We start from the raw sequence: 9,046 nt of genomic DNA on the forward strand, positions 1-9,046 counted from the left end.
TGTTATGATGATTCCTTGCACTTGGGGATTATCAAGCTCTTTTCTGGCGCCGTTGCGAGGGAGCAATAGTGTGGGGTTAATATTTTCGTGTATGCTTGTTTGCTTCTATCACTAAGTAGTTTTTGTTTTCCTTTTGTCTCTATTTTATTTCTTTATTTCGTTAGTTGTGGGTGAGACAAAAAACATTTGAAAAATAAATAAAAACACAAAAAGATTTACTTGCCTTTTATAAGAGAAGCTATTGAAAAGTTATGCATTGGAGAAGTGAGGGTCGACCTTGAACACTTGTGTTCATGCTCATGGAAACAATGTAAAAAATCATGAAGGTTTCTCATGAAAATAATTATCTCCTTGTAAATACCACTGTACCATAAAAATAATGTTCATGATGATCTTTTTGTTGGAAATATGCCCTAGAGGCAATAATAAATTGGTTATTATTATATTTCCTTGTTCATGCTAATCGTTTATTATCCATGCTAGAGTTGTATTGATTGGAAACTCAAATACATGTGTGGATACATAGACAACACACTGTCCCAAGTGAGTCTCTAGTTGACTAGCTCGTAGATCAAAGATGGTCAAGGTTTCCAGACCATAGACAAGTGTTGTCACTTGATAACGGGATCCCATCATTAGGAGAATGATGTGATGGACAACACCCAAACTATGAACGTAGCATACGATCGTGTCAGTTTATTGCTATTGTTTTCTAAATGTCAATGTATCTGTTCCTATGATCATGAGATCATGCAACTCCCGGACATCGGAGGAATGCCTTGTGTGTATCAAATGTCGCAACGTAACAGGATGACTATAAAGGTGCTCTACAAGTATCTCAGAAAGTGTCTGTTGGGTTGGCGTGAATCGAGATTGGGATTTGTCACTCCGTATGACGGAGAGGTATCTCGAGGCCCACTCGGTAATACAACATCACATTAAGCCTTACAAGCAACGTGACTAAGGAGTTAGTCATGGGATCTTGTATTACTGAACGAGTAAAGAGACTTGACGGTAACGAGATTGAACTAGGTATAGAGATACCGACGATTGAATCTCGGGCAAGTAACATATCGATGGACAAAGGGAATAACATAAGTGATTAATTGAATCCTTGACATAGAGGTTCAACCGATAAAGATCTTCGTAGAATATGTAGGATCCAATATGGGCATCCAGGTCCTGCTATTGGATATTGATCGAAGAGCATCTCGGTCATGTCTACATAGTTCTCGAACCCGCGGGGTCTGCACACTTAAGGTTCGGTGATGTTTCGGTATAGTTGAATTATTGATGTTGGTACGAAGGTTGTTCAGAGTCCCGGATGATATCCCGGACGTCACGAGGGTTTCTGAAATGGTCCGGAGATGAATATTGATATGTAGGAAGTGTCCATTTGGCTTCGAGAAGGTTTTCGGGCATTACCGGTAAAGTACCAACAGTGACAGATGGGTTCCAGAGTTCTACCGGGAGGGGCCACCCACCCGGGAGAGAACCAAAGAGGCCCAAGGGTGGTGCACCAACCCTTTGTGGGCTGGTGGCCAGCCTAAGGATGCCTATTACGGCCAAGGGAGAAAAAAGGAAAGGAGGGTGGCCCAAAACCGAATTGGGGAAGGAGGACTCCTCCTTCCAAGTTGTATTGGAGGACTCCTCCTCCTCCTCCTCTTGGTTCGGCCGAACCCTAGGGCCTCTTGCCCTAGGGCGCCACCCCTACCATCCCTCCTATATATAGTGGAGGTGAGAGAGGCTTTTGACACCTCAAGCCAAGGTGCAACCCTCTCTCCCTCCACCACTATGTGACACCCCGTAGCTAGTTTGGTACAGTACGACGAAGCCCTGCCGGAGTAGCTCCACCAGCATCGCCGCCACGCCGTCGTGCTGCCGGAGAATTCAGCTACCTCTTCGTCTCTCTTGTTGGATCAAGAAGGCGGAGATCATCATCGAGATGCACGTGTGCTAAACGCGGAGGTGTCGTCCGTTCGGCGCTAGATCAGGACGGAGTTCATGGGACGGCTTGTGATTTGGATCGTGAAGACGTTCGACTACATCAACCGCGATTCTAAACGCTTACACTTAGCAATCTACAAGGGTATGTATATGCACCCTCCCTTCTCATAGATGGTCATCACCATGGATAGATATTGTGTGCGCATAGGAATTTTTTTGTTTCCCATGCGACATTCCCAAACACTTATGCATGTTTCGTCTACTATCTTTATGTGAGCATCAACGATTATGAAATTTTTACAAAAAAATTTATGCAATTTCTCTGACTTCCCTATTTTTTGGAATTTTTAGAGTCAGGGAAGTATGGTTTTAATGCAGATCTTCACAGACTGTTCTGTTTTTGACAAATTCTGTTTTGCGTGCATAGTTTGGTTGTTTTAGGGTTTCCATAACTTATATTGGGTGATAGAAATTATGTAAATGATATAATACAGTAGGTATTATGTAATAACAATTATTAATCTTGTCTTGGCAATACCTAAGTGAATGATCTATATTTATCATACTAACCCATCTCACGAAGTTCCGTTAAGTTTTGTTTGATTGAAATTTTCAAGTTTTGGATGAGATACCAACATGAGGAGAATTTTCAGTAGCAATAACACAAGCTTGGGGATTCGCAAGGCACCCCCAAGGTAATATACAAGTAAGACTCAAGCGTGTAAGCTTGGGGATGCCACGGAAGGCATCCCCTCTTTCATCTCCAACATTATCGGTATATCTTACTTGGAGCTATATTTTTATTCATGACATGATATGTGTTTTGCTTGGAGCGTCATTTTGTTTTGTTATACTCTCTTAGATGTTCTTTATTATCTTGTTTTTCAATAAAAAGTTCCAAGAATGGCCTTTAGAATGCTTGAATTGCATGTGTGACGTGTGTTGTACAAAAGTAGAAACTTATGATGTAGTATTTGAATTATAATATTTTAGTGGAATATGGAAAATTTCTGAAACTTTTACACAATATTGTCATACAAATTATCTATCACTTCCTAAACTTTCAGAATTTTTGGAGATACGTAAGTACACTTTTTATATAGATTGCTACAGACTGTTCTGTTTGGACAAATTGATGTCATATATTTGTTATCTAGTTATCCTATAGTTCCATAGCCTACATTGGTAGATATAAATTGTGAAAATGATAGTAAAAAGTAGATAATGTTTAAAAATTGTTATGAAACTTTTCTTGGTAGTACAAGAAGTGTAGATTTATTCATATGTGTACTAACCTAGCTCACGAGTTCTTCTCAAGTTTTGTGTGGGTAAAGCTTTTGAGACTTAGGTGAAACCGGGATGTGAGAGGGCTGAATGGGATACAAAAGGTCAAGCTTGGGGATGCCCAAGGCACCCCAAGTTAATATTACAAGAATTTTCAAGCACCTAAGCTTGGGGATGCTACGCATCCCACCTCTCTTCGTCAACAACTATCGGTTAGCCAATGTTGATCCCAAGTTTTCATTCGTTCACACGTGCTATTATTGGAGCATATTGTGTGTTTACTATTCCTTTGTATTCTATGTACCATGCTGGTATGAGATGATCTTTGGCTTTATAGAATGCTTCGCGTGCTTCACTTATATATTTTGAGCTTGGATATTGGTCTCTCTATATTCATTAAACAATGCTCTATGAACTTCACTTATATCTTGTTGAGAGTAGTTTTATGACCACTCTTGTGCTTCACTTATATCCTAAGAGAAAAGGTTGAATGAATTGAATGTCACAAAACATGAAATTATATATGCTTCATATGCTTGTCCCATGGTGAGTACTGACTTCACATACTAAGAGTATAAGCAATAAAATTTATTGGAGGTTAGCAAACAAAGCATTGGCCACTTGAACAATTCATGAAGGAATATTGAAGGAAGAGATATTTCACGTATAAATATACTATACTTTACATATTCTATGATTGTAAGCCCCCATTAATTATTTTCAAACTTGATCAAGTAGTTGGCGTTGGACAAGGAAGACAACATAATGGTTATGTTTGCTTATATTCATGCAGAAGTTATATTGTCATGGATACTCTAACATGTGGTGCTTGATTTAGATCCTTTGCTAGCCCAATAATTGGCACTAAGTAAAAATACTACTTGTGCATCCGTAGCCCTTAAACCCGGTTTGTTGCCATGAGAGTTCACCATACCTACCTACGGATTGAATAAGATCCTTCAAGTAAGTTGTCGTTGGTGCACAAGATAAAGTTTGCTATCACAAGGGGCTATATAAAGTGACATTCCTTTTCATGAAGAGATTGCACATCCAAAAATAAAAGGCGCATGACAACCTCTGCTTCCCTCTACGAAGGGTCTATCTTTTACTTTTCTGTTTTTTACTTTTATGCAAGAGTCAATAATGTTCATCCCTATTCCAATATATTAATTCTTTAGTTGGCAAGCATCATGTGGTGGGGAAAGATCCACGCACGTATATCCAGATAGATATAGGTTACCATGATTCATTATTGTTGACATTATCCATGAAATAAATAAGTTGGGAGGCGAAACATTAAGCCCTTATCTTCCTATGTGTTTGATTGAAACTTCTTGTTCTAAAAAGATGCCTTGAGTGTCAACAATCATGGAAGACTAAATGATAGTTGAGTATGTGGAATTTGCTAAATCAAAGCTCTTACATAGACCCTTCCGGAAAATGAGATGAATTGTAACTGTTTGAGAACTGAAAATATAGTTTGCTAGATTTCATGAAAGTTTATGGTCCGTATTTTAACATGTGAATAGCTTGTTACTAGATCATGAGAAGTTCTATGAGAAAAAAAGTTGTTGTTTTATGATGCTAGAAAATTAAAGCTCTTACTTATGCACTATGCTATCATTCACACTTCATAAATTATTTCTTTTATCATTTACCTACTCAAGGACGAGAATGAATTAAGCTTGGGGATGCTGATACGTCTCCAACATATCGATAATTTTTGAAGTATTCATGCCATGTTTGCCAATGTTTACAATACTTCTATCAGAAATAATTTACTACCCATGGTGGTAGCTACACACAGACCAAATTTGTATCTCCAATTATTTTGGTAAATTCCATAATGAAAATATCATGACTTTGGACCAGTCGAGCAAGCAAACAAGCAATTATGCCAAAAAGGCAAGCAAAAAGACCGAGGGAAGTGAGAAACGTCATTTCTACACAACACAAAGTCACTTGTGTCAAAATGGTAAATAAAAAGACAAAGTTAAGTGGGAAAAGGTCAATTCTATACAACAAACATGCACTTTTGCCAATGCCATGGAAACCCGACACCGCGTATATTTAAAAAGGCACTTATTCCACAGGGTGTGTAGCTACCAGAATGCATAGGAAATCGCCTCTCATACTTTTATATGGTTTTGCCGCACTTTATATGATTTATTTAGAACTAATCTGGACTAATGTTGTTTTGAGCAGAACTACCGTGGTGTTGTTTTTTGTGCAGAAATAAAAGTTCTCGGAATTGGACGAAATTTTTTCATGATATTTTGGAACAAAAGAGAATCTATGGAGCAAAGAACCACGAGAGGCCCCCCTTGGTGCCCACTAGGCACTAGGGCGCGCCAGCCGCGTAGCTCGCCGTGGTACCTAGTGGGCCACTTGTGGCCCATCTTGGCGTGATTCCAATGCCCAAAAATCATATAAATATATAAACCTCCAAAAATAACCCTAGATGAGAAGTTCCTCCACCGCGGAACTCTGTATCGATGAAAAATCAATCTGGAGAGAAAACGGTAGCGAAAACAGGAGAGAAATAGAGAGAGAGATCCAATCCCGGAGGGGCTCTCGCCCTCCGGGAGCCATGGAGGCCAAGGACCACAGGGGAGTGTTGGAAATATGCCCTAGAGGCAATAATAAATTAGTTATTATTATATTTATTTGTTCATGATAATCATTTATTATCCATGCTATAATTGTATTGATTGGAAACTCAAATACATATGTGGATACATAGACAAAACACTGTCCCTAGTAAGCCCCTAGTTGACTAGCTCGTTGATCAAAGATGGTCAAAGTTTCCTGACCATAGACAAGTGTTGTCACTTGATAACGGGATCACATCATTAGGAGAATCATGTGATGGACAAGACCCAAATTATGAACGTAGCATGTGATCGTGTCATTTTGTTGCTATTGTTTTATGCGTATCAAGTATTCATTCCTATGACCATGAGATCATGTAACTCACTCACACCAGAGGAATACCTTGTGTGTATCAAACGTCACAACGTTACTGGGTGACTATAAAGGTGCTCAACAGGTATCTCCGAAGGTGTCCGTTTAGTTAGCATGGATCGAGACTGGAATTTGTCACTCCGTGTGACGGAGAGGTATCTCGGGGCCCACTCGGTAATACAACATCAGATACAAGCCTTGCAAGCAATGTGACTCAATTGTAAGTCACGGGATCTTGTATTATGGAACGAGTAAAGAGACTTGCCGGTAACGAGATTAAAATAGTTATAGGGATACAGACGATCAAATCTCGGGAAAGTAACATACCGAAGGACAAAGAGAATGATATACAGGATTATATGAATCCTTGGCACAAAGGTTCAACCGATAAGATCTTCGTAGAATAAGTAGGATCCAATATGGGCATACAAGTCCCGCTATTGGATATTGACTGAGAAGTGTCTCGGGTCCTGTCTACATAGTTCTCGAACCCGCAGGGTCTGCACACTTAAAGTTCGATGATGTTTTAGTAAAGTTGAGTTACATGTGTTGGTGACTGAAGGTTGTTCGGAGTCCCGGATGAGATCATAGACATCACGAGGGTTTCCGGAATGGTCCGGAAATGAAGATTGATATATAGGAAGTTGGTGTTTAGATTCCGAAAGATTTTCGGGCATTGCCGGTAGTGTACCAGGAGTGACGAATGGGTTCCGGGGGCCCACCACGCCCCAAGGGGTCCACGTGGATTTATTGGATGCGCAGTAAGGTATAACGGGCTTACAAAGTCATCCAAGGAAAGCCCATGAGGAAAAAGTGGAAAATCCAAAAGAGGTGGAAAAATAAGGAAGGAGTCCTAATCCAAGTGGGATTGGAGAAGGACTCCTCCCTCCCACTTCGGCCGACCCAAGGAGGGCCTCTTTGGCCGGCGCCCTAAGGGCTTGCCCCACCCCTTGGATCCTCCTATATATACTTGAGGTTTAGGGCTCTTTGAGACACAACTTTGCCATGTGCAACTCAAACATACACCTCATAGTTCTTCCTCTAGATTAGATTTATGCGGAGCTCGGGCGGAGCCCTGCAGGAATAGATCATCACCAACACCGGCGCACCGTCACACTGCCGAAGAACTCATCTACGTCTCTGTCTCTCTTGCTGGATCAAGAAGGCTGAGATCGTCATCGAGCTGTACGTGTGCTGAACGCGGAGGTGCCGCCCGTTCGGCGCTAGATCGGAACGGATTGTGGGACGGATCGTGGGACGACGGTGATTTGAATCACGAAGCTGTACCACTACATCAACCAGTTTCTTAACGCTTCCCGCTTAGCGATCTAAAAGGGTACATAGATCTAATCTCCTCTCGTAGATGAACATCACCATGATAGGTCTTCGTGTGCGTAAGATTTTTTTTGTTTCCCATGCAACATTCCCCAACAGTGGTATCAGAGCTAGGTTCATGCGTAGATGTTATCTCGAGTAGAACACAAAAGGTTTTGTGGGTGTTGATGTTCGATTTTCCACCCTCCTTAGTATTTTCTCGATTCGGCGGTATTGTTGAATTGAAGCGGCCCGGACCGACATTACTCGTACGCTTATGAGAGACTAGTTTCATCGACTAACATGCAACTCGTTGCATAAAGATGACTGGTGGGTGCCCATTTCTTCAATTTTTGTTGAATTGGATTTGACCGAGGCGACCCTTGGAGAGAGGTTAAATAGCAATTTGCAAATCACCGTTGTGGTGTTTGCGTAAGTAAGAGGCGATCATACTAGATACCCATAGCAACCACGTAAAACATGCAACAACAAATTAGAGGACGTCTAACTTGTTTTGGCAGGGTATGCTTGTGATGTGATATGGCCAAGGACATGATGTGATATTGGATGTATGAGATTATCATGTTGTAATAGTTAATATCGACTTGCATGTCGATGCTACGGCAACCGGCAGGAGCCATAGGGTTGTCTTTAAACTAACGTTTGTGTTTGCAGATGCGTTTACTGTATTGCTAGGTTGTAGCTTTAGTAGTAAAAGCATAGATAGCACGACAACCTCGATGGTGGCACGATGACGGAGATCATTATGATGGAGATCATGGTGTGGTGCCGGTGACGATGAATATCATGTTGGTGCTTTGGTGATGGAGATCACGAAGCACAAGATCATGGCCATATCATGTCACTTATGAATTGCATGTGATGTTAATCCTTTTATGCACCTTATTTTGCTTAGAACGATGGTAGCATTATAAGGTGATCCCTCACTAAAATTTCAAGATGAAATTGTGTTCTCCCCGACTGTGCACCGCTGTGACAGTTTGTCATTTCGAGACATCACGTGATGATCGGGTGTGATAGACTCAACGTTCACATACAACAGGTGCAAAACAGTTGCACACGCGAAACACTTGGGTTAAACTTGATGAGCCTAGCATGTGCAGACATGGCCTCGGAACACAAGAGACCGAAAGGTTGAGCATGAATCATATAGTTGATATGATTAGCATAGAGATGTTTACCACTAAAACTATACTCAACTCACGTGATGATCGGACTTGAGTTAGTGGATTTGGATCATGCACCACTCAAATGACTAGAGGGATGTATTTTTTGAGTGGGAGTTCTTAAGTAATATTATTAATTGAACTAATTATCATGAACATGGTCAAAAGGTCTTTGCGAATTATGATGTAGCTTGCGCTATAGCTCTACTGTTTTTTATGTTCCTAGAGAAAATTTAGTTGAAAGATGATAGTAGCAACTTTGCGGACTGAGTCCATAAAACTCAGGATTGTCCTCATTACTGCACAGAAGGATTATGTCCTTAATGCACCACTCGGTGTACCACACCTCG

Source organism: Hordeum vulgare, chromosome 2H (genome assembly GCF_904849725.1).
Source record: "Hordeum vulgare subsp. vulgare chromosome 2H, MorexV3_pseudomolecules_assembly, whole genome shotgun sequence".
Classification (NCBI taxonomy): Eukaryota; Viridiplantae; Streptophyta; class Magnoliopsida; order Poales; family Poaceae; genus Hordeum; species Hordeum vulgare.